The 26,538-nt window shown below is 52.6% G+C and overlaps 1 protein-coding gene across 1 annotated transcript in view; it reads left to right on the top strand.

Annotated features, from left to right (window-relative positions):
* The first annotated feature begins 2,307 nt into the window (after positions 1–2,307).
* Positions 2,308–26,538, top strand: part of LOC127573195 (ankyrin repeat and fibronectin type-III domain-containing protein 1-like) — a 141,391-nt gene continuing 117,160 nt past the window's right edge. Inside the window, exons 1-2 of the mRNA XM_052021192.1 lie at positions 2,308–2,426; positions 5,312–5,352. The gene's annotated coding sequence lies outside the window, so the exon portion shown is untranslated. The remainder of the gene's footprint in view (positions 2,427–5,311; positions 5,353–26,538) is intronic.

Raw genomic sequence — 26,538 nt, 5'->3', positions numbered from 1 at the left:
TTCACCAAGACAATGAGAGGTAAAGATAGAGGCCAAGGAGGGGAGGCTGGTGTCCGTGATGAGGGTTTGATAGGGAAAGGAAGGAAGCATATGGCGGGTGCAGGCAACTGGAATCCAGTGAGTGTCTTGAAGAATATCGAGGACGTAGGAAAGGATTTCAGAAAGGGATTAGGAGGACAAAGGGGGCTCTTAAATAACCTTGGCAGGTTAGATTAAGGAGAATCCCAAGAGATTGTATAAATATATAGGGAACAAGAGGGAAGACAGGGAAAGTATGGGTCCCCTGAGGGACCAAATGTGTGGAGCCAGGGGATGTGAGCAAGATTGAAATGAATCTTTCTCATCTGTGTCCACCAAGGAGAAGGATCTGGAGGATGGTGGGTTCAGAGAGGGGAGCAGATAATCTGCAGTGGGTCAGTATTAAGAAGGGAGAGCGGTTTTAGATATCTTGGATCACTTAGAACTGGTAAATCCCCAGGGCAGCGAACTATAGGAAGCAAGGGAGGAGATAGCTGGGGCTTTGGCAGAGTTTGTGTATCTTCATTAGCCATGGGTGAGATAGCAGAAGACTGGAGGAGAGGTAATGTTGAGCCTTTATTTAAGGAAGTTGCAGGAGCACCTGTCTCACGACTGCACACTGTGCCCAGGCTCATTACATGATTTACCTTCCCTGGTGCTCAAATTACTCCTCTTTCTGCAAGCCAAAACTCCCACAGCAAGCATTCTGAAAGACATTTGGCTGCAAGCAATTATCAGGAAGGGAGTGTGATCAGCGATTATCCAGCATAGCCGTCGTCATTATACCACAACACGTCATTAGCATTGCTAATGAGAAAACAGAGGAGATTATCTAATTTCAGAATACATGCCTTCTAAACAGCATAAAGCCAAATGGGACCTGGTTCTTCCCTCCGACTGCTGGAGAACACAAGAACCTGCATTGCATGTACTCAGTCTCCACAGCCTCCAGGGCCGAGTGCTCCAAAGGTTCTCTCCCTTCTGGCTGAAGAAATGTCTTCCCAGTTCCTCCTGCATCCTCCCCGGGCCCCATCACCCTGTCTCTTTCCCCTCCCCCCCCACTCCATCTACCCACCACCCACACACCCCTCCCACCAGGTCCTCTTTCCCCCCCCCCCCCCCCACCCCACTGTTCCTGGTTTGGTTCCAGGCTCCACCTTCCTCTCCTCTCAGATCCCATCATCTCCAGCCCTCTGTCACTACCACCTCTGCTATTCCCACTCCCCCCCCCCACCTGCCCATCACCCTCCTCACTGGATCCACCTATCACCTGCCAGCTCTTGAACCATCCCTTCCCCCCTACTTCTTTATGCCGGCCATCTCCCCCTTATCCTTCAGTCCTGATGAAGGGTCTTGACCCAAAACATCGACTGTCCATCTCCCTCCACAGATGCTGCCTGACCTGCTGATTTCCTCCACAGATTTTGGGTGTTGCTCCAGATACCAGCATCGGCAGAATCTGCTGTCTCCAAATGTCTTCCCACATTCGTCCTGAACAGCTGACCTCATGGTTTGAGACTGTGACCCCTGGTGTTGGACACTCTGCCAGGGAATCATCAACTCCACATCTCCCCATCAAACCCTGGGAGAACTCTTCTGTTGCCATGACGTCTCCTCCCGTTCTTCTAGACTCTCCAGGGTTTGGGCCCAGTCTGCCTAATCTCCCCTCGTACAGAAAACCCACTGTTCAGGGAATCATTCTGGTGGAGCTTGGCTGTACTGCCAGTATTCCCTTCCACAGGGAGCCAAGCTGCACAAGTCCACCAGACATGGTATCACCGGGGCCCTGCACAAGTGCAGCAAGACAGCTCGCTGTATGCACAGGTGGCCCTGTGTACTTTCTGAATTACTCACAGTGAAGATCAGCAACACTCAGAATTTCCCGGCACACTTGTTCACTCTAAACCTGGCCCTGGAATATTTAGTTATCCGATGGGATCTGGTGACGGGGGAACTGGAGTTCATTCCCAGGTGGGCCATGATCTCACTCAGGGCTGAATGGCTTCCTCCTGCTCCTTCGTGCCTGAAGGAGACTGACCTCCCTCGTTCGTGGAGGGGTCTGCAGTGTGGGGGGGGGGGTGGGGGGGCAGGGCTGAGTGTGGGCCTGGGATGTGCTGAGACGGAGGTGCAGCCACGGGGCTTGGTGTTCCAGTCTGTTTGCTACCACTCATAGTTGGTCAGAGTTATCGCCTGGCAACACTGGTTGAAGTACAACAGAGGAGCTGAGGTGTGGAGCTAGTGCTGGAATGTGGAGTGCAAGTTGTACTGAGCTGTGGAGGGAGAGCAACTCAGCTACATGACACCTCCGCTTCTCCTCACTGACCCTGTCAGGCAGCACACCGGAGGTAGCGAGCTGTGGAAGAGTTTGTTCACCATAACACGAGTTATTGTAACTTAATTGTGTGAAGGTACGTGTGTCTGTGTGCACACCTGTCTGTGACCTTATGCACACTTGCATAGCTAACAGTGTGAGTCTGTGACTGTGTAACTGCAGTTGTGTGTTGTGTGTCAGTACTTTGGTATCGGTGTGTGAATTTCTGTGTATCTGTGAGTGTGATTGTGTGTGAGTGGGTGTGAATGTGTGTGCACGCATGTGTGCGATTGTGGGACAACACACAAATGCTGCAGGAACTCAGCGGTCGAGACCTTTCATCTGGACTGCTACCCGGAAGGGTCTTGGCCCGAAACGTTGACTGTCCCATCTCCCTCCACAGATGCTGCCTGACCCACTGAGTTCCTCCAGCAGATTGTTTGTTGCTCCAACTTCCAGCTTCTGCAGTCTCCTGTGTCTCTAATTATTTGTGGGGCTTGGTTGTAACAGAAAGCAAACACCAAACAGAAGCTGGATTTGCTAAACGTGCAGAGCGAGAGTTGTGCAGATGGTGAGACGGCAGGTTCGCCTGCTGGAGATCTGTGACTGCAGACAGCTCCCACTGACAGATTACTGCAGATATCACAGACTCTCCCTCACTGCCTGAGGTTAACCCTTGAACTGCCACTCTTGCATCACAGTACTTACTGAAAATAATTCCTTGTGGAGTTGGGATGGTGTGAAGGGGAGGGCTTTCACACTGAGCCACCACTTGCCACAGGGGGCATTTCACACACTTGTCAACATATGGCAACAATTCACTGTGCACACACACAGATACACACACACAAACATACAGACACACATACACATACACACACACACAGATGCACACAAACACAGATACACACATACAGGTGCACACCTACAGATGCACACACACAGATGCATAACACACACGCACACACAGATGTGCACACAGACATACACACACAGACACACATGCACAGACGTAAACATATACAGAGACATGAGATTCTGCAAATGCTGGAATCTGGAGCAACACACACAAAATGCTGGAGGAACTCAGCAGATCAGGCAGCATCTATGGAGGGAAATAAACAGTCAACGTTTTGGGTTGAGACCAGTCCTGATGAAGGGTGGATGGGCACGCTTATGTGTGGACACAGTCAGATGTTCACATACCTGTGCAGACAAATTGACAAATGCACCATCTACAAGCGAAGGATGCGTACACACATGTACAAGCCGTACACACATGTACAAGCCATACACACATAAACACAACCTGATGGACACACGTGTGGAGAGGTGCCAGCTGTAGGTGTTGCAGGGGTGAGAGACACCCCACAGGTACCTCCCCCTCCCCATGCTCAGCCTGTGGTCCTCAGGGACGGTTGATTCGCCTGTCACCCTGCTGCAGTTGAACAAGCTGTGGCTCTTCATGGGGTGGTCCCGGGGTCTGTCTGACATTCAGGGTTCCCACTTGGGGAAGGGAAAGGGGACTGAGGTTCCTGCTGGGACCTGCGGGGGGGGGGGGGGGGGGGGGGGGCGGGGAGGAGAGCCAGAGTAGTGGGTGGGTGAGTGCAGGAGTCGGCAGCTGAGAGAGTGAGAGGCCGAGGTTGGGTGCTGTGATTAATGCCCAGGGGCCGGGTCTGTGTGTTCTGGGGTTGCAACTGGTAAATTGGTTTATTATCACATGTACCGAGGTACAGTGAAACACTCGTTCTGCATGCCATCCATACAGGTCATTTCATCACAACAGTGCACTGAGGTAGTACAGGGGAAAACAATAACAGAATGCAGAGTAAAGTGTCACAGTTACAGAGGAAGTGCAGTGCAGGCAGACAACAAGGTGCAAGGTCATAACGAGGTAGATTGTGAGGTTGAGTCCATCCTATCGAACTGTGTTGTGGGGTTGGTGTGTTGTTGGGGCTGTGCATCACTGACTGCTCTCACCACACTGACCTGCCCGGGGACTGACCCAAGATGCTGTCTGCAAGCACCAGGTACTCTCGTGGGCGCAGCCTGAGTGCGACAGGCTGCGTCTGAGCGCTGTACACAGCGGGCAGCGTCTGAGCGCTGTACACAGCGGGCAGCGTCTGAGCGCTGTACACAGCGGGCAGCGTCTGAGCGCTGTACACAGCGGGCTGCGTCTGAGCGCTGTACACAGCGGGCAGCGTCTGAGCGCTGTACACAGCGGGCTGCGTCTGAGCGCTGTACACAGCGGGCAGCGTCTGAGCGCTGTACACAGCGGGCTGCGTCTGAGCGCTGTACACAGCGGGCTGCGTCTGAGCGCTGTACACAGCGGGCAGCGTCTGAGCGCTGTACACAGCGGGCTGCGTCTGAGCGCTGTACACAGCGGGCTGCGTCTGAGCGCTGTACACAGCGGGCAGCGTCTGAGCGCTGTACACAGCGGGCAGCGTCTGAGCGCTGTACACAGCGGGCTGCGTCTGAGCGCTGTACACAGCGGGCTGCGTCTGAGCGCTGTACACAGCGGGCAGCGTCTGAGCGCTGTACACAGCGGGCTGCGTCTGAGCGCTGTACACAGCGGGCAGCGTCTGAGCGCTGTACACAGCGGGCTGCGTTTGAGCGCTGTGTGTGGCTTGTTGCCGGATGTGATCCCATTACCTGAATCTTAAGTTGAAAGGTGATGTTCCCTCATCCCTCACCTCCCTCTTCCTCCCCTCCATGCCCCTACCCTCCCTGCTCCCTCCCCTCTCTCTCCCCTCCCCTTGCCTCCATCCTCCCCTACCCTCCCTGCTACCTCCCCATCTCTCCCCTGCCCGCTCTCCTCACGACCCACCTGCCTTCCATTGTCAGATCCTCCCTGTGGCCTCACACTGCCCAACATCCAGGCTACCTGAAGGGGCCTGTGTTATGCTGCAGGGAGGGTCCGGTATTACGCAGCACTGTGTCTTGTGTAGTGTGGTGACCAGGCCTTTCCTTTGTGTTTTTCAGAGTCTGGGCTCTGCGGACAAGAAGGAATCGCTGCAGAAAAGGTAAGGTGGCCAGCTCGCTGACTGAGGGGGTCGGGAGTCACTGCGCTCCCCTCTGGGGTCTATGTGTCAAGGTGATGGTTCAGACACCACCAGCTCCCAGCAGGAGCAGCCGGTTCCAGCCAGCAGCAGCAGTCAACAAATCATGGCAGGAAATGGTGTTGGCCCGCTGTGGCCAGATGTGTGGGTGGGCGGATTATTCACAGTTACACGGTGGGGGTGGGGATGGGGGTGAGATCAGGAGCTGACCTGCCACTGTTACACCAGTGGTCCCTCCCCCTCTCTCCCCCTCCCCTCTCTCCCCCTCCCCTCCTCTCCCCTCCCTCCTCTCCCCCTCCCCTCTCTCCCCAGCCCTCCTCTCCCCACCCCCCACTCTCCATCTCCCCCTCCTCTCCCCAACCCTCACATCCCCTCCCCACCCTTCCCCACCCTCCCCCTCTCTCACCATCTCCCCCCTCCCCCTCCCCCCTCCCTGTCTACACTCCCCTCCCCCTCCCCACCCCTCCTCTCCCCACCCCTCTCCACCCCTCCTACTCTCTCCCCCTCCCCTCCCCACCCCACCCCCTCCTCTGCCCACCCGAGACACATACTGCACCGCTGGCAGTAACGCAGTCTCTCGGTGCACAGTTCAGCAGGTTCTGTCAGCCCCGTGGGAGAGTTCCTGAGGATGGGCAGGGATTTCCTCCTGGGAGCTGGACCGGTGACAGATGATCAGGCTGGGTGCACAGTGACTGTTTAATGCGCTCTGATACTGAGTACGCACCACGGGTCCTGATGCAGGGTCTTGACCCAAAACGTCGACAGTTCTTCTCCCCCCACAGATGCTGCTCGAGCCGCTGAGTTCCTGCTGCAGGGTGTGTGACACACAGGTAACATGGGTGGCCTGGAGCAGGGGGAGTGTTCCTCTTCCCACTGCAGGCACAGACACTATCCTGGTCTGCCTGCTTCCTGCCTGATTGCTAAATGTTTCACCGTCAAACGTGAACCATCACCCATCTCCACTGGCAACACAATTCCAAGAATACTGAATAAATGAGGGTGTCTGGATTTGACATTCTTTGCTGAATATTTTGGTTCCATTCAGATAAATGTGTTCAGAGTCATCCAGCTTCCCTCCTGCATTCCCCGCTGATTAGAGAAGCCACATCATTACAATTCCATCTGAAGCTTCTGACCATATGCAACCATGCTCCTGTGTCACAGTTAGGAGCTTCGGGATTGAGTGGAAGATTTATTTTGGACATTAAGCAGTTGTCAATGTCCTGGGACAGAATGATTACGTCGGGGGGAGCTGGGGGTTAATGATTACGTCGGGGGGAGCCGGGGGAGAATGATTACGTCGGGGGGAGCTGGGGGAGAATGATTACGTCGGGGGGAGCTGGGGGAGAATGATTACGTCGGGGGAGCTGGGGGTTAATGATTACGTCGGGGGGAGCTGGGGGTTAATGATTACGTCGGGGGAGCTGGGGGTTAATGATTACGTCGGGGGGAGCTGGGGGTTAATGATTACGTCGGGGGAGCTGGGGGAGAATGATTACGTCGGGGAGCTGGGGGTTAATGATTACGTCGCGGGGAGCTGGGGGTTAATGATTACGTCGGGGGGAGCTGGGGGTTAATGATTACGTCGGGGGGAGCTGGGGGTTACTGATTACGTCGGGGGGAGCTGGGGGTTACTGATTACGTCGGGGGGAGCTGGGGGTTAATGATTACGTCGGGGGGGCTGGGGTTAATGATTACGTCGGGGGGAGCTGGGGGAGAATGATTACGTCGGGGGGAGCTGGGGGTTAATGATTACGTCGGGGGGGCTGGGGTTAATGATTACGTCGGGGGGAGCTGGGGGTTAATGATTACGTCGGGGGGAGCTGGGGGAGAATGATTACGTCGGGGGGAGCTGGGGGTTAATGATTACGTCGGGGGAGCTGGGGGTTAATGATTACGTCGGGGGGAGCTGGGGGTTAATGATTACGTCGGGGAGCTGGGGGAGAATGATTACGTCGGGGGGAGCTGGGGGTTAATGATTACGTCGGGGGTTAATGATTACGTCGGGGGAGCTGCGGGTTAATGATTACGTCGGGGGGAGCTGGGGGTTAATGATTACGTCGGGGAGCTGGGGGAGAATGATTACGTCGGGGGGAGCTGGGGGTTAATGATTACGTCGGGGGTTAATGATTACGTCGGGGGAGCTGGGGGAGAATGATTACGTCGGGGGAGCTGGGGGTTAATGATTACGTCGCGGGGAGCTGGGGGTTAATGATTACGTCGGGGGGAGCTGGGGGTTAATGATTACGTCGGGGGGAGCTGGGGGTTACTGATTACGTCGGGGGGAGCTGGGGGTTACTGATTACGTCGGGGGGAGCTGGGGGTTAATGATTACGTCGGGGGGGCTGGGGGTTAATGATTACGTCGGGGGGAGCTGGGGGAGAATGATTACGTCGGGGGGAGCTGGGGGTTAATGATTACGTCGGGGGGGGCTGGGGGTTAATGATTACGTCGGGGGGAGCTGGGGGAGAATGATTACGTCGGGGGGAGCTGGGGGTTAATGATTACGTCGGGGGAGCTGGGGGTTAATGATTACGTCGGGGGAGCTGGGGGTTAATGATTACGTCGGGGGAGCTGGGGGTTAATGATTACGTTGGGGGGAGCTGGGGGAGAATGATTACGTCGGGGGGAGCTGGGGGTTAATGATTACGTCGGGGTTAATGATTACGTCGGGGGAGCTGGGGGTTAATGATTACGTCGGGGGGAGCTGGGGGTTAATGATTACGTCGGGGAGCTGGGGGAGAATGATTACGTCGGGGGGAGCTGGGGGTTAATGATTACGTCGGGGGTTAATGATTACGTCGGGGGAGCTGCGGGTTAATGATTACGTCGGGGGGAGCTGGGGGTTAATGATTACGTCGGGGAGCTGGGGGAGAATGATTACGTCGGGGGGAGCTGGGGGTTAATGATTACGTCGGGGGTTAATGATTACTTCGGGGGTTAATGATTACGTCGGGGGAGCTGGGGGTTAATGATTACGTCGGGGGGAGCTGGGGGAGAATGATTACGTCAGGGGGAGCTGGGGGTTAATGATTACGTCGGGGGGAGCTGGGGGTTAATGATTACGTTGGGAGAGCTGGGGGAGAATGATTACGTCGGGAGAGCTGGGGGAGAATGATTACGTCGGGGGAGCTGGGGGTTAATGATTACGTCGGGGGAGCTGGGGGTTAATGATTACGTCGGGGGGAGCTGGGGGTTAATGATTACGTCGGGGGAGCTGGGGGAGAATGATCACGTCGGGGGGAGCTGGGGAGAATGATTACGTTGGGGGGGCTGGGGGTTAATGATTACGTCGGGGGGAGCTGGGGGAGAATGATTACGTCGGGGGGAGCTGGGGGTTAGTGATTACGTTGGGGGAGCTGGGGGAGAATGATTACGTCGGGGGAGCTGGGGGTTAATGATTATGTCGGGGGGAGCTGGGGGTTAATGATTACGTCGGGGGAGCTGGGGGTTAATGATTACGTCGGGGGGAGCTGGGGGTTAATGATTACGTCGGGGGAGCTGGGGGAGAATGATCACGTCGGGGGGAGCTGGGGAGAATGATTACGTTGGGGGGGCTGGGGGTTAATGATTACGTCGGGGGAGCTGGGGGAGAATGATTACGTCGGGGGGAGCTGGGGGAGAATGATCATGTCGGGGGGAGCTGGGGAGAATGATTACGTCGGGGGAGCTGGGGGAGAATGATTACGTCGGGGGGAGCTGGGGGTTAATGATTACGTCGGGGGGAGCTGGGGGTTAATGATTACGTTGGGAGAGCTGGAGGAGAATGATTACGTCGGGGAGCTGGGGATTAATGATTACGTCGGGGGAGCTGGGGGAGAATGATTACGTCGGGGAGCTGGGGGTTAATGATTACGTCGGGGGAGCTGGGGGAGAATGATTACGTTGGGGGGAGCTGGGGGTTAATGATTACGTCGGGGGGAGCTGGGGAGAATGATTACGTCGGGGGAGCTGGGGGTTAATGATTACGTCGGGGGTTAATGATTACGTCGGGGGAGCTGGGGGTTAATGATTACGTCGGGGGGAGCTGGGGGTTAATGATTACGTCGGGGGAGCTGGGGGTTAATGATTACGTCGGGGGGAGCTGGGGGTTAATGATTACGTCGGGGGAGCTGGGGGAGAATGATCACGTCGGGGGGAGCTGGGGAGAATGATTACGTTGGGGGGGCTGGCGGTTAATGATTACGTCGGGGGGAGCTGGGGGAGAATGATTACGTCGGGGGGAGCTGGGGGAGAATGATTACGTCGGGGGGAGCTGGGGGTTAATGATTACGTCGGGGGGAGCTGGGGGTTAATGATTACGTTGGGAGAGCTGGGGGAGAATGATTACGTCGGGGAGCTGGGGATTAATGATTACGTCGGGGGAGCTGGGGGAGAATGATTACGTCGGGGGAGCTGGGGGTTAATGATTACGTCGGGGGGAGCTGGGGGTTAATGATTACGTCGGGGGAGCTAGGGGAGAATGATCATGTCGGGGGGAGCTGGGGAGAATGATTACGTCGGGGGAGCTGGGGGAGAATGATTACGTCGGGGGGAGCTGGGGGTTAATGATTACGTCGGGGGGAGCTGGGGGTTAATGATTACGTTGGGAGAGCTGGGGGAGAATGATTACGTCAGGGAGCTGGGGATTAATGATTACGTCGGGGGAGCTGGGGGAGAATGATTACGTCGGGGGAGCTGGGGGTTAATGATTACGTCGGGGGGAGCTGGGGGTTAACGATTACGTCGGGGGAGCTGGGGGAGAATGATCATGTCGGGGGGAGCTGGGGAGAATGATTACGTCGGGGGAGCCGGGGGAGAATGATTACGTCGGGGGAAGCTGGGGGTTAATGATTACGTCGGGGGGAGCTGGGGGTTAATGATTACGTTGGGAGAGCTGGGGGAGAATGATTACGTCGGGGGAGCTGGGGGTTAATGATTACGTCGGGGGAGCTGGGGGAGAATGATTACGTTGGGGGGAGCTGGGGGTTAATGATTACGTCGGGGGGAGCTGGGGAGAATGATTACGTCGGGGGAGCTGGGGGTTAATGATTACGTCGGGGGTTAATGATTACGTCGGGGGAGCTGGGGGTTAATGATTACGTCGGGGGGAGCTGGGGGTTAATGATTACATCGGGGAGCTGGGGGATAATGATTACGTCGGGGGAGCTGGGGGTTAATGATTACGTCGGGGGTTAATGATTACGTCGGGGAGCTGGGGGTTAATGATTACGTCAGGAGAGCTGGGGGAGAATGATTACGTCGGGGGAGCTGGGGGTTAATGATTACGTCGGGGGTTAATGATTACGTCGGGGAGCTGGGGGTTAATGATTACGTCGGGGGGAGCTGGGGGAGAATGATTACGTCAGGGGGAGCTGGGGGTTAATGATTACGTCGGGGGGAGCTGGGGGTTAATGATTACGTCGGGAGAGCTGGGGGAGAATGATTACGTCGGGAGAGCTGGGGGAGAATGATTACGTCGGGGGAGCTGGGGGAGAATGATTACGTCGGGGGAGCTGGGGGAGAATGATTACGTCGGGGGAGCTGGGGGTTAATGATTACGTTTGGGGAGCTGGGGGTTAATGATTACGTCGGGGGGAGCTGGGGAGAATGATTACGTCGGGGGGAGCTGGGGGTTAATGATTACGTCGGGGGGAGCTGGGGAGAATGATTACGTCGGGGGGAGCTGGGGGTTAATGATTACGTCGGGGGGAGCTGGGGGTCAATGATTACGTCGGGAGGAGCCGGGGGTCAATGATTACGTCGGGGGAGCCGGGGGAGAATGATTACGTCGGGGGAGCCGGGGGAGAATGATTACGTCGGGGGAGCTGGGGGTTAATGATTACGTCGGGGGAGCTGGGGGAGAATGATTACGTCGGGGGAGCTGGGGAGAATGATTACGTCGGGGGGAGCTGGGGGTTAATGATTACTTTGGGGGGAGCCGGGGGTTAATGATTACGTCGGGGGGAGCTGGGGGTTAATGATTACGTCGGGGGGAGCTGGGGGTCAATGATTACGTCGGGAGGAGCCGGGGGTCAATGATTACGTCGGGGGAGCCGGGGGAGAATGATTACGTCGGGGGAGCCGGGGGAGAATGATTACGTCGGGGGGAGCTGGGGCTTAATGATTACGTCGGGGGGAGCCGGGGGTTAATGATTACGTCGGGGGAGCTGGGGGTTAATGATTACGTCGGGGGAGCTGGGGGAGAATGATTACGTCGGGGGAGCTGGGGGTTAATGATTACGTCGGGGGGAGCTGGGGGTTAATGATTACGTCGGGGGAGCTGGGGGAGAATGATTACGTCGGGGGAGCTGGGGGTTAATGATTACGTCGCGGGGAGCTGGGGGAGAATGATTACGTCGGGGGGAGCTGGGGGAGAATGATTACGTCGGGGGGAGCTGGGGGTTAATGATTACGTCGGGGGAGCTGGGGGAGAATGATTACGTCGGGGGAGCTGGGGGTTAATGATTACGTCGGGGAGCTGGGGGAGAATGATTACGTCAGGGGGAGCTGGGGGAGAATGATTACGTCGGGGGAGCTGGGGGAGAATGATTACGCCGCGGGGAGCTGGGAGAGCAAGCAGGAATCACCATGAGGCTCCGAGTCCAAGGTCTCTTCCCCCTCCGGCACTGGGATAAACACACCAGTACAGAGGACATAGAACACAGAACAGTCTGGCACAGGCCTTTCGGCCCACTATGTCTGTGCTGACCATGATCCCAGTTTAAACTCATCCCATCTCCCTGCACATGGTCCTTATTGGTCCGTTCCCTGCCTGTTCATAGTCCTGTCTAAATGCCTGTAATATGTTCCTATCGTATCTGCCTCCACCACCACCCCTGGCAGCACATTCCAGGCACCCACCACTTTCTATGTAAAAAAACCTGCCCCGCACATCTATTTGTACTTTCCCCTTTCCACCTTAACTCTCTGCCCTCTGGTATTTGCAGTTTTCCACCCTGGGAAAAAACTCTGACTGCCTACCCTATCTATGCCCCTCACAATTTTATAAACCTCTATCAGGTCTCCCCTCAGCCTCTGACACTGCAGGGAAAACAGTCCAAGTTTGTCCAACCTCTCCTTGTAGCTTATACTCTCTAATCCAGGCAACATCCTAGTGAACCTCTTCTGCACCCTCTCCAAAGCCTGCACACCCTTCCTGTAGTGTGGTGACCAGAACTGCACACAGTGCTCCAAGTGTGGCCTGACCAAAGTCTTATACAGCTGTGACATGACTTCCCAACTTTATACTCAATGCCCCAATGAATAAAGGCAAGTATGCCTGACACCTTCGTTACCACCCTATTGACAGCTTACACTCAGTGAGCTACGTGAGGTTCTTACACTTACTGTACACTTTCCTCTTGCGTTTGACCTCCTAAAGTGCAACACCTCCCACATGTCCGGATTCATTTGCAACTGGTCCCTATCCTGGTGAATCTTTTGACAACCTTCCTCACTATCCACAACTCTGCCAGTTTTTGTTTCATCTGCAAACTTACAAATCAACCCACCTACTTTTCTGCCCACATCATTGAAATAAGTCACAAACAACAGAAGTGCCAGCATTGATCTCTGTGTAACGCTCGAGGTCACAGACCTCCAGTCTGAGCAACACCCCTCCACCACTACCCTCCATCTTCTACGGCCAAGCCAATTCTGAATCCAATCTACCAAGTTTCTGTGGATCCCATGTGCCTTAACCTTCTGAACCAGCCTCCCATAAGGCACCTTGTTGAATGCTTTCCTGAAGTCCATGTAGACATCCAGTGCCCTACCTTCATCAATCATCTTCGCCACTTCCTCATAAACTCACTCTGTACAAAGCTGTTTTTCCAGATGTGAGTAGATCCTATCCTGAAGAATATTCTCCAATAATTTCCCTACCATGGATGGGAGACTCAACGGCCTATCCTTTCCTGGTCTGTCTCTGTTGCCCTTTTTAACAAAGGAACAACACCGGCTGTTCTCCAGTCCGCTGGGACCTCACCTGTGACTAAGGAGGATACACAGATCTCTGTCAGGGCCCCAGCAATCTCATCTCTCGCCTCGCTCAGTAACCTGGGATAGATCCCATCGGGCCCTGGGGTTCGGGTTAGTGTCAGGGAAATCCACCTTAATAACCTTCAAAAGACCCAACACCTCATCCTCCTTGATAGCAATGTGCCCAGAACATCAGCACCCCCCTCCCTGATCTCGCTATCCCCCACGTCCTTCCCCTCGGTGAATAACGTTGTGAAGTGCTCATTAAACAACTCGCACACATCCTCCGCAGCTGACCTGTGACCTGAAGGGACACTGGGAGCATAAACCTGGAGGAGACTCGAGGCAGAGCTTCAGAGGAGGGATGGGTGAGGCTGGGGGATGGGGCAAGGACCTGGGCAGCTTTGAACACCACGTTCCCCTGAAGTTCCCTTGCAGGCCAAAACTTCTGCAGACACCATCTGCTGGGCAGAACATCCCTCAGCTGGGAGTGCAGGCTGGCTGGGACACTGAGGGGGGCCTTCTCCCTGAGGACTGTGGACCTTTGCAGCCGAGGCAAGGGTATTAGACAGAGGGAGCTGAGGGTCAGGGGCCTGGATGTGGGGCCAAGATTGTGTCGAATGGTGGAGCATGTCAAGGGGCTGTGTGGTTTCTGCTTCTCATCGGAGCTGGCAAGTTCGCTGCAATGGGGTGACCCAGAGTAGATCCAGCAACTCACAGAGGCATTTCTGTACTGTTCTCAGCCTCTGAGATATCTATGGGCAAGTTAAGGACAGGACAGGGATGGAGAAGTGTCTGCCCCCCCCCCCCCCCATATGTATCTCTATATAAAGATGCCACCCACTCGGGGTACCCCACTGTGATAAGACTATTGAGACTTTGACCTCATGATCTACCTTGTTGTGACCTTGCACCTTATTGCACTGCACTTTCTCTGTAGCTGTGACACTTTACTCTGTACTGTTATTGTTTTTACCTGTACTACCTCAATTCACTTTGTACTAATCCAATGTAGCTGCACTGTGTAATGAATTGACCTGTACGATCGGTTTGCAAGACAAGTTTTTCACAGTTTTTCACTGTACCTCAGTACAAGTGACAATAATAAACCAATTCCAATACCAATACCAATCCTTCTCTCTCTCTGATGTAGACTCTGAGTGTAATGAAGTTATTGGTGCCTTTCACCTGTTAAAGCAGCATTTGCTCCTTCCTCAGCTTCACTGCAGGAAGTAGAAGCAGGAGATGCTATTTGGCCCTTTGAGCCTGCCCTACCAATCAGGGCTGGTCTTGAACCTCAGCGCTGTTCTCCTGTGCTATCTCCATGTCTCTTGATTCCCATAATATCCAGAAATCCATCTGGGTAGAGAATCCCAAAGTTTCATCGTCGTCTGAGTGAAGCAACATCTCCTCCTCTCCATCCTTGATGTGTGGCCCTAGGACCTCAGCTGGGAGAACCATTCTCCAGGTGTCCAGCCTAATGTGCCCTGTAAGCATTTTGTAACGAGATCGCCGCTCATCCTTCGAGAGGATACAGGCCCAGTCTGCTCAGCCTCTCCTCAGGCAGCTAACCCAGGGTGATGAATTGTCACTGCACTCTCTCCATGACAAGTACATCCTTTGCCTACCTCTTACAAAACAGAGGGAGGCCATTCGGACCATCAGCTCCATACTAGCTCCAGGTAGAGTAATTCCCTCAGCTCCATTCCCTTGGGGCCCGGCAACTTTCACAAACCCTTGAACTCCTATTTCACCTTTCGCCACTGGCCTATGCCAGGGGTACTTTACAGTGGCTGATTAACATAGCAGGAAATCTTTGTAATGTGGAAGGAAACAGAAACTTCTCAGGGAAATCCACCCGGTCATGTGGAGGAACAGAGGGATCTTGGGGTCCACATCCATAGATCCCTCAAGGTTGCCGTGCAGGTCGATAGGGTTGTTAAGAAGGCATATGGAGTGTTGGCCTTCATTAGTCAGAGTATTGAGTTCAAGAGCCGCGAGGTGATGTTGCAGCTCTATAGAACTCTGGTCAGACACACTTGGAGTATTGTGTTCAGTTCTGGTCGCCTCGTCATAGGAAGGATGTGGAAGCTTTAGGGAGGGTGCAGAGGAGATTTACCAGGATGCTGCCTGGATTGGAGATCATGTCTGAGGATAGGTTGAGCGAGCTAGGGCTTTTCTCTTTGGACAGGAGGAGGATGAAAGGTGACTTGATAGAGGTGTACAAGATAATAAGAGGCATAGATCGAGTGGACAGTCAGAGACTTTTTCCCAGGGCGACAATGGCTAACATGAGGGGACATAATTTTAATGTAATTGGAGGAAGGTATAAGGGGGATGTCAGGGGTAAGTTTTTTACACAGAGAGTGGTGGGTGCGTGGAACACACTGCCTGCAGAGGTTGTGGGGACAGATACATTAGGGACATTTAAGAGACTCTTAGATACATGAATGATAGAAAAATAGGGGGCTACATGGGAGGGAAGGGTTAGATAGATCTTAGAGCAGGATAAAATGTCAGCACAACATTGTGGGCTGAAGGGCCTGTACTGTTCTGTAGTGTTCTATGTTCTATGTTCTATGGGGAAACCATGTAAACTCCACTTAGGGACCAGGTGAGGTCACGGTCAAACCTGTGTTGCTGGAGCTGAGAAAGGCACCCACCTTTCTCGGATTTGGAGATGAAACAGCATGCTTTGATGGCCGTTCCCTCTTGCTTAGCACTGATACCCAGCAAATGGTCCCGATAATAGAATCCTGAAGGCAGAGATGTGCCTTGTTATCCTTAAAATACAAGCCAAATTTTTAAAAAGTTTGAAAAGATACAAAAGTTGAGTATATTCCAGAGAGCACACAGCAGCCCAAAGACAATTCCAGAGAACTGGGCCAACGTATGAGGCCTATAATTAATTAAAATACTCGCATGAATTCTCAGAAATCTAAGACATGCATCACATTGCCTCTCTGGACAGAAGTGATAAGTAGATCTCCAGATATTGTTGCCTCAGAGCACGGATCAGATTTCGACAATAGTTCCTGGAGTTTCCACAGATCTCCCAGTTAGCCTGTGGCAGACAATAGAAAAAACCCCATGGGCACTGAGAGCACACAGCTCCAGCACTGCCCACTGAAGCCTGCTAAACTCTGATACAGAATCGCCAGCTACGTTCAGTGACAATCTTACTGCTTGAATCTGTAAACTGAATTTACACTGCAGGGTAGTTAGTAATCCGGCCAAGTACTGAGCAAAGCAAAGAAGCAGGCACATACTCTGAGACACCTTTTGAGATCCAAGTATTCTGACATTTGACCCTTTCATTTCTAATCTCAATTAAACTCACTTTGCATTTAGAAATGTTTCCATCAAGGTCAATGATTTCAGGTTTCTACTGAAGGGGAAAGTTCCCACTGATGAGCCCACTGCACTACAATAATCAGGGGTAATCAGATGTGGTAGAACAGGCCATGGACAAGTGCAGAGCAAGATATCACGGTGTCCTTCCATCTGTGTGCTCAATGGGAACTGTTGTCTCGTACACTGTAACGTCTGAGTGCAGGAACCTGGGACAAGTCCACTACTGCTGGGACAACTCGGTCCAATGTCTTCAGTCACTGTCACACTGCACAGGCAGTGAGAATAAGACTTTAAATCCTTGTGACCAATGTGGGAACAGCAGCCTGTTCCATGGATGAGGCAGGAGTTTGTGTTCAATGACGAGTTCCCAGTATGAGTGACTCCCAGCTGCAAGCTCACCTGTGCATTTCAGACAGTGCAGGTGTGCCAGCAAGGGACCCTGAAGTTGCTGGGGACACCTGGTGGCAGGAGAGGTTTAGAGGGCTATGGGCCAAACATGGGCAGATGGGACCAGCTCACTGGGCCACACAATCAGCATGGACGAGTTGGGCCGAAGGGCCTGTTTCTGTGCTGTATGACTCTGTGACTCTATGACTAAGTAACCATCAGCGCAATGTGTCCCAGTGCTTCCTGATGCCATGGTCCAGACGAAGAACACTCTGTACCAAGGCTCGGTCCTGCAGACATATCCTAACCTAGTGCATGTGAAAAAGGAACTGCACCAACTGCAAGCTCCAGGCTGAACTGGTGCCTCCTGCTAGCACACACGGGCGGTGCCCAGACAGGGGGCAGGTGCTGGGTGCTGGAGGGGGTTGGTGGCAGCTCTCCTATTGGTATTGGTTTATTATTGTCACTTGTACTGAGGTCCAGTGAAAAACTTGTCTTACAAACCGATCGTACAGGTCAATTCATTACACAGTGCAGTTACACTGAGTTAGTACAGAGTGCATTGATGTAGTACAGGTAAAAACAATAACAGTACAGAGTAAAGTGTCACAGCTACAGAGAAAGTGCAGTGCAATAAGGTGCAAGGTCACAACAAGGTAGATCGTGAGGTCATGAGGTCATAGGTCATAGTCCATCTCATTGTATAAGGGAACTGTTCAATAGTCTTATCACAGTGGGGTAGAAGCTGTCCTTAAGTCTGGTGGTATGTGCCCTCAGGCTCCTGTATCTTCTACCTGATGGAAGAGGAGAGAAGAGAGAATGACCCGGGTGGGTGGGGTCTTTGATTATGCTGGCTGCTACACCAGGACAACGAGAGGTAAAGACAGTGTCCAAGGAGGGGAGGCTGGTGTCCGTGATGCACTGGGCTGTGTCCACAACTCTCTGCAGCTTCTTGCGATCTTGGGCAGAGCAGTTATGCCCCTTATGGTTTTATACACCTCTATGAGATCTCCTATGCCCTAAGGAGTGAAGTCCCAGCCTGTCCAACCTCTCCCTATAACTCAGTCCCTCAAGTCCAGGCAAACATCCTGGTAATCTTTTCTACACTCTTTCCAGTTTAATAACCTTTCCTATAGCAGGTGACCAAAACTGAACAAAATACCCCAAGTGTGGCCTCACCAGTCTCTTGTACAACCAGAACATAACATCCTAACTTCTATACTCAGTGCCTTGACCACTGAAGGCCAGCGTGCCAAATGCCTTCTTCACCACCCTGACGACCTGTGACTCCATTTTCAGGGAACCATGAGCTTGTACTCCTAGGTCCCCAGAGCCCTGCCATTCACTGTAAAAGCCCTAGCCTGGTTTGTCTTCCCAAAACGCAACACCTCACATTTATCTGAATTAAACTCCATTTGCCAATCCTCGACCCACTTACCCAGCTGACCAAGATCCCTCTGTAATTTTAGATAACTTTCTTCACTGTCCACTATACCACCTATTTCAGTGTCATCTGCAAGCTTACAAACAATGCCTCGTACATCCTTATCCAAATTGTTGATATAGATGACAAAGAACAATGGGCCCAGCACCGACCCCGGGGAACACCACTAGTCCCAGGCCTTCAGTCCGAGAAACAACCTTCCACCATCTCCCTCTGCTTCCCACCATCAAGTCAATTGTGATCCCGCTACGGTTATGACTATATTTCATCAGCTGCCTCTGATCCATGCCTGTTTTCATGAATTGTTGGGGAAACCATGGCCTTGTGTTCTACTCTGCTGAGGTGCTCCCTCAGGATCGAGGGTGACTCACTTCCACTCCGGTTCCGTAGGCTTTGAGGCACAGAACCGGAGTGGAAGCGAGTCACCCTCAATAAGACCAAAGTGGGATCACAGACTCCTCCACAGATGGGGCAGAAGGTGGCCATTGGAGCTGTGGGTGGGCAGTTGGTGAGATGGTCCATCCCTTCCACCACTGACACCAAGCCTCTCTGTGCTTCTGACGCACAGCCCCGAGCTTCTCAATCCCATCCCCAATGGTCTTTGTCCACAGTGAGCAGTCATGAGCCATAGATTCCCAGGAGTCAGTGGGCATGCTGCTTTTCTTTGAGGAGGCTCGAAGCACATCCTTGAACCTTTCCCTCTGTCCCACTGCTAATCTCTTCCTGTGGCAGAGTTCGGGATAGAGGGTCTGATATCAGACATGCCCCGTGAGTGAGGTGGCCTGTCCCATCTGTAACTGGGGCCTCAGCAATGGGATGTTGGCCAGGGACAGGACATTGGTGATGGTTGGCTTATCCTTCCAGTGAAGTTGGAGCATATTTCAGAGAAAGCACTTGGGGTAACTCTCAGTGCCTTGAGGTGCCTGCTGTATGTTGTCCATGTCTCAGAAACATGTCAGAGCGGGGTCCCTGCTGTCTGGCAGACCAAGGGCTGCTCTGAGGTCTTGGTCGTCAAACACTCTTTTCCTCAAACTGAAGGAGGTGGTGGATCTCATCACCAACGTCTGCCTTCACTGGGAGCATGTGAAAGCACGATAGTGTAGCAGTTAGCTTAACGCTATTACAGCGCCAGAGACCCAGGTTCAATTCTAGCCGCTGTCTGTAAGGAGTTTGTACGTTCTCCCCGTGTCTGTGTGGGTTTCCTCCGGGTGCTCCGGTTTCCTCCCACATTCCAAAGATGTACAGGTTAGGAAGTTGTGGGCATGCTATGTTGGCGCCGGAAGCGTGGCGACACTTGCTGGCTGCCCCCAGAGCACTCTGCGCCAAAAATGCATTTCACTGTGTGTTTCGATGTACTTGTGACTAATAAGATATCTTGAACCTTGATCTTGATCTTGAGGTGGTTCCCGAGATGTGGGAAGTGTGCTGTTGTGAACATTCATTATTGGAGAGCTGTGTTGGACAGTGGATGGTGGGAAGGAGGAGGAGGACAGGGTTGTTGCAATGGAACCTGCCATGAGAGAGGGACTGGGTGTTGGTGGAGATGGCAGTGAGGCATTGGTCATGGAGGGAATGTTCCTCTGGAACACCGACAGCAGGTGGGAGATGAGAAAATGGGGTGAAGTCCCAATGGTGCTGGAAATGATGGAGCAGGATCTGTTGAAAGTGGAGCTGGGGAGGTGGGCGGTGAGGTCAAAGGAGGTGTGCCCTCACACTGGTGGGGGAGAGAGGGTGCACGAGTGGTAAAGGTGTGGTTGAGGGTCCCGTCACATCTGGTGGATGGAAGCCATGGGTGACAGGGACAAAGGAAGACATGGGGGCAGCACGGGTGGGGGGGGGTGGGGAAGGGGGGGTCTAGTCAACAGAACATATGATGGGGCCAGAGAGACTGGAGGAATGGGGGCGGGGGGAGTCTTTGGAGGCAGTCGATGAGGAACTGTGGTCAGGGTTGTGAACGGAATCCTGTCACCACACACAGGACTGGACCTTTCTCTCCTCCCACAGGAGACGGGGAGGGGAGAGGTTAGAGGTCATATGTTATTATTTTATATTTGGTTTTAATGATTTGAAATCACTTCTTGGGTCTGGCTGTGCTTTTTAACATTTTACACGTAAAGAAAAAATAATACAGTATATTTGTCATTTTTCCACATTTTAATATGAAGGATGTTCTCACTCACTAGCCCCACCCACTCAGACAGCTCAGCCAATCCCTGAGTATGGGGCAGATCCTTGTCGACTCTCACAGCTGTCACATGAGTGCAGTCAGCGGGCTGCATTGAGAAGTCCCTACACCAGGCTTGGGTTGGGTTGGGTTGGGTTGGGTTGCAATAGAAGTTGTGCTGGAAGCTGGGGTTCCAGTCCATGGGCAGTCACACGGAGCAGAGAGACTGGCTCTGGGCCAGACAGCTCACAACTCTTATGGCCACAGAGGTTGAGTGATTGATTGGCTGATGGGTTGGTTGAGTGATTGGTTAAGTGATTGATTGGCTGATGGGTTGGTTGAGTGATTGGTTAAGTGATTGATTGGCTGATGGGTTGGTTGAGTGATTGGTTGATTGAGTAATTGGTTGATTCTGGGAGAGACCAGCTCCCAGTCAGAGCCTGAAATAAGACCATGTTTCTGGGAGAGGTAATGTCTCAGGGAGTGTGGGTGAAGTTGCCTCTGATGGAGGTCACTCTGTTTTGGAGAGGAGAAGGTCTGGGTAAGAGAGGATGTATTGGAGCACTGATTTATCCTGTTTCCTGGGGAGGAGTTGGTCAGTTGTTCAGGGCTGTGTGAGGAGATCCAGGAAGAGAGGTGGATGTTTCCGGAGGAGGTTTGGATGTGGGTGAATGGACTGGGAATGAGATGGAAGTGATCTGTAGAATGGGAAAGATCTATTATTTATTCTGATGGGTGGTGAATCAGGGAGTTGGAGGGGTCTTGGTCACTGATTGTTACCCCATGGAAGTCAGGCATAGCCAGTAGCTGTTCTTGTTGCCTGGATGGGTTGAGGAGGTCTGGTCAACAGCAGACTAGTCACTAGGTTTGCAGTGGACCGAAGGGGATGCACGGCTCTAGAACATTGGGCTGCTGCTGGTCATTGGGTTCTCCACCTGGAATGTATGACTGTAAAGGTGCCCTGGTGCCCAAACTCTGCCACCTTCCCCTGACTGAAAGCCAGACTTGTGGCAGGTGTAGTGTAGCTGTGTGGGTGAAGGGACTGACTGCTGAGTGAGCATTGAGCAGGACTGGGTAAAGCTGAGTGCCCACATACTGAGGCACTGCTGGTTACTGGGCACCCAGAGAGCCAGCTTCCTATCGCCATATTTCCCAGCAGCTGACTGAGTCCCATCACTCTGTATGAAGGTGTGGAGCAGTGGTGAAGCCTCTGGAGGATTGTGGCAGAGAATTGTGCAGCGTGGAAACAGTCCCTTTGGCCCATCGCGTTCTGCTGTCCACTGTACTTGTCTACACTGATCCCATTTACCCACCTTTGGTTGGTAGCCTTCTCTGCCATAGCAACTTGTACTTGTCTAGATGCTGCTGCTTAAATGTCGAGAGGCTCTGCCTCCACCACTCGGGCAGTATGTTCCAGACTCCAACCCCTCTCTGGGGGAAAATTCCCCTCTGACCTCCTCCATCTCACTTTACACCTACCCCTCTTGCTTTAGATGCTCCCATTTGCTGTCTATTCCCTTGATGATTTTATGCACCTCGCTCAGGCCAGTGGCTACTCCAGGGAGAAAACATCCATCCTATTCTGTCTCTCCTAAGAACTGAAACGTTCCATTCTAGGCAATGTCTGGTGAATCTCTGCTGCACCCCCTCCAGTACAATCACAGCAACCAGAACTGCACGCAATACTCTGGGTGTGGCCTGACCAAAGTGTTATACAGTTGACGTGACATCCCTGCTCTTGTATTTTCTGCCACTGCTGTTGAAGGCAAGCATCCCATGAACCACCTTCATTATCCACTGGTGTTGCCATTTTCCGAGATCTAGGGATTGTATCACCAGTTCCCTCTGTTCCTCCACACAGCCCAGCCCCCTAATGTTTACTATGTGTGTCCTACCCACATTTAACCTTCCAAAATGCATCACCACGTGCTTGTCAGGACTAAATTCTGTCAGCCATTGCTCTGCCCAACCTTCCATCTGATCTGTATCCTACTGCAGTCTAAGACAGTCCTTGCCAACTACAACACCACAAATTTTCTGCAAGTTTACTCATTGTTCCCCCTGCATCCACATCAGTCAGAACTGTGACTCTGGTCGGTGAGGAATGTGACACCATCGAGCACTCTGAGTGCTCCAAGTATAGAGTTGGGCTCCAGTAACCTCAGTGAGGACTGTGGCAGAACCACAAGTACGTTTTCCAGGGACCAGTTCCAGTGGGCTATTTATTTTTAAAGTAATATCATGCTTGACAATTCTTGGACATAGTTGAATAGGTGAGTAATGGTGGTGACAGGACAGGGGAACGTGGTGACCCCATGTCCTCGGCAGGGACCTGAACAGGTTATAGAACACTACAGCACAGTGCAGGCCCTTCGGCCCACAGTGTTGTGCTGACAATTTATCCTGCTCTAATATCTATCCAACCCTTCCCTCCCACATAGGCAATCTCAGAGAGAAATCTATCTCAGAGTCTTTTAAATGTCCCCTACGTATCTGGCCCCCACAACCTCTGGTGGCAGTGTCCATGCACCCACCACTCTGTGTGTGTGTGTGTGTGGTGTGGTGTGTGTGGTGTGTGTGTGTAAGAAAAAAAAACAACAACAACAACTTACCCATGACATCCCCCTTATATCTTCCTCCAATCACCTTAAAATTATGCCCCCCTGTGTTAGCCATTGTCGCTCCGGGACAAAGTCTCTGGCTGTCCACTCGATCTATGCCTCTTATCATCTTGTACACCTCTATTGTCACCTCTCATCCTCCTTCTCTCCAAAGAGAAAAGCCCCAGCTCACTCAACCTATCCTCCTAAGACATGCTCTCCAATCCAGGCAGCATCCTGGTAAATCTCCTCTGCACCCTCTCTAAAGCTTCCACATCCTTCCTATAATGAGGTGACCAGAACTGAACACAATCCTCCAAGTGTGGTCTGACCAGAGTTCAACAGAGCTCAACATAACCCCGCAGCTCTAAAACTCAACACTGTGACTAATGAAGGTCAACACTCCATATGCCTTCTTACAACCCTATCGACCTATGCAGCAACCTTGAGGGATCTAGGGACATGGACCCCAAGATCCCTCTGTTCCTCCACACTGCTAAGAGTCCTGCCATTAACCTTGTATTCTGCCTTCAAATTCGATCTTCCAAAGTGTATCACTTCACACTTTTCTGGGTTGAATGCCATCTGCCACTTCTCAGCCTAGGTCTCCATCCTATCAATGTCCGGTTGTAACCTACAGCAATCTTCTACACTATCCACAACACCACCAACCTTTGTATCATCAACAAACTTACTAACCCACTCTTCTACATCCTCATCCAAGTCATTTATAAAAATCACAAAGAGCAGGGGTCCCAGAACAGATCCCTGCAGAACACCACTGGTCACTGACCTCCAGGCAGAATACGCTCCATCTACCACCACCCTCTGTCTTCTATGGGTGAGCCAATTCTGAATCCACACAGACAAGTTTCCCTGAATCCCATATCTCCTGACTTTCTGAACGAGCCTGCCGTGAGGAACCTTATTAAACACCTTACTAAAATCCATGTACACCACATCCACTGCTCTACCTTCATCGATGTGCCTTGTCACATCCTCAAAGAATTCAATCAGGCTCGTGAGGCATGACCTGCCCCTCACAAAGCCATGCTGACTGTCCCTAATCAGCCTATGCTTCTCCAAATGCCCATAAATCCTATCTCTAAGATTGAGTCAGTCAGGGAGACTATCCATGCTGACCTTCTAAGCGGGTCAGTCAGGGTCTGGCCAGTCAGCTGGAGTGTCCCATAATAACCTTGGATATATCCTGTCTGGCCCCGGTGACCTATCTATCCTAATGTTTTTCAATAGCTCCAGCACATCCTATTTCCTCACGTCGACATGCCCTAGTATATCGGCCCGTTGTATGCCATCCTCACAAACATCAAGCTCTCTCTCCCTCCCTCCCTCCCTCTCTCCCACTCGTGAATACTGAAGCAAAGTGTTCATTATTGGTATTGGTTTCCTATTGTCAGTTGTACCGAGGTACAGTGAAAAGCTTGTCTTACAAACTGATCGTACAGGTCAATTCATTGCACAGTGCAGTTACATTGGGTTAGTACAGAGCGCATTGATGTAGTACAGGGTAAAAACAGTAAGGGTACAGAGTAAAGTGTCACAGCTACAGAGAAAGTGCAGTGCAATAAGGTGCAAGGTCACAACAAGGTAGATCGTGAGGTCAGAGTCCATCTCATCGTATAAGGGAACCGTTCAATAGTCTTATCACAGTGGGGTAGAAGCTGCCCTTAAGTCTGGTGGTACGTGCTCTCAGGCTCCTGTATCTTCTACCTGATGGAAGAGGAGAGAAGAGAGAATGTCCCGGGTGGGTGGGGTCTTTGATTATGCTGGCTGCTTCACCAAGGCAGCGAGAGGTAAAGACAGTGTCCAAGGAGGGGAGGCTGGTTTCCGTGATGCTCTGGGCTGTGTCCACAACTCTCTGCAGTTTCTTGTGGTCCTGGGCAGAGCAGTTGCCGTCCCAAGCCGTGATACATCCAGATAGGATGCTTTCTATGGTGCATCTGTAAAAGTTGGTGAGAGTCAAAGGGGACAAACCAAATTTCTTTAGTCTCCTGAGGAAGTAGAAGCGCTGGTGAGCTTTCTTGGCCGTGGCATCTACGTGATTTGACCAGGACAGGCTGTTGGTGATGTTCACTCCCAGGAACTTGAAGCTGTCAACCCTCTTGACCTCAGCACCATTGATGTAGACAGGTGCATGTACACCGCCCCCTTTCATTAATTACCTCCCCTACCTCTTCTGACACCAGGCATATGTTTCCTCTTTTACCCCTGATCTCTCTCTGTAGTTACAGAGAGAGCCGTCATGTCCATTGACAAATCCAGCTCACGGTCAGCAAGAGAATGCACAAATCACTGCAGCTTGTCTCCCTCCAGTTAGTCCCCCTGCCCTCTGACATCTGTTGGGACTCAGCACTGTCTGTCCCTATGCCTGCTTTCAGGTTGTCCATTCCCTGGGCAAGGTGAGGGCAGCTTGTCGATGGAGGAAGCAGATCGCGAATTGCTTCAGTAATGACCAGTGTTGCCTTGTGCAGAGTAATGTCTGCTAGTTGGTATCAAGGTAACTCTGACTTGTTTCAGACACAGTGGTGGTGTACAGGATTAGTGTCAGTGGGCACTCGATGGTCAGCATGGACGTGGTGGGCCGAAGGGCCTGTTTCTGTGCTGAGTGACTCAGACAGTGTGACGTGCGGCTGCTCTCAGGTGTGTGGATGTAGTCAGCACTGACTCGGTCTCGGCTGCGCCCAGTCACTGTGAGCTCTGTGGACGTGTTGGTACATGCAGCTGTGTTAGACTTACAATGGAAGTCTGTAACACAAACACTTATAAACACGCAGCCAAATAAACAGTCCGCTGATCCTCGCAGCAACCACACTGCTGTGTAAAGTGCAAACTGTTTACGTTGTCCCAGTGATTTCATTCATGAAGATCAAAGGAATACAGGTTGAGACTGGGTCAGGGAAATGCCCCAGATTCCTGGGAGAGCAATTGGTTTGGCACAGGTCCCAGCTGGGAATGTGGGGAGACCCATTCCATATCTCCAGGCACTGCATGAGTGACCAGGTCATACGTTGTCAGTGGGCAGAGTGACCAGGTTATACATGGTCAGTGGGCAGAGTGACCAGGTCATACGTGGTCAGTGGGCAGGGTGAGCAGATCCTCCGTGGACAGTGGGCACTGTGACTGGATCAGTCAGGTGGGTGAGTCAGGTAGGGATCGGGAGCGGGAACGTCCCAGGGCGGGGAGGGGAATGTCCCCCAGGGTGGGGGAGGGCAGGTCCC

Source organism: Pristis pectinata, chromosome 8, assembly GCF_009764475.1.
Source record: "Pristis pectinata isolate sPriPec2 chromosome 8, sPriPec2.1.pri, whole genome shotgun sequence".
Lineage (NCBI taxonomy): Eukaryota > Metazoa > Chordata > Chondrichthyes > Rhinopristiformes > Pristidae > Pristis > Pristis pectinata.
Note: the sequence above shows the minus strand (reverse complement) of the source record. Positions and strands in the feature narration are given on the sequence as shown.